Here is a 316-nt window from a genome sequence, read left to right as displayed (position 1 = left end):
AGTTCTACGGGTTCAGATCAGTCGAAGTTCTGCTCGATACTCCGCCGGGAAGTCCGAAGAACTGTCCAGAAGCTAAAGGAGGTTCAGTCAGAGTCCAGATCCGTTTGTCGAGGCCTGTCAGTTTCTTCATGGTGAAGCCGAGGTTCTTTCCAAGTCAAGATCAGTCCAAGTCGAGATCGGTCCAGTCCACTCCATTCAAGTCGTCCCTTGGGTTTTGGCCATGTCCTCTCCGATCAACCAGCTGCTTCTCGCCTAGAACACTGTGAGTTGGTTTTGTTTGAGTTCCACTTGGAACTTAGGGAAGATCGAGTATTCA

Source organism: Brassica oleracea, chromosome C5 (genome assembly GCF_000695525.1).
Source record: "Brassica oleracea var. oleracea cultivar TO1000 chromosome C5, BOL, whole genome shotgun sequence".
In the NCBI taxonomy this organism is placed as follows: Eukaryota; Viridiplantae; Streptophyta; class Magnoliopsida; order Brassicales; family Brassicaceae; genus Brassica; species Brassica oleracea.
Note: the sequence above shows the minus strand (reverse complement) of the source record.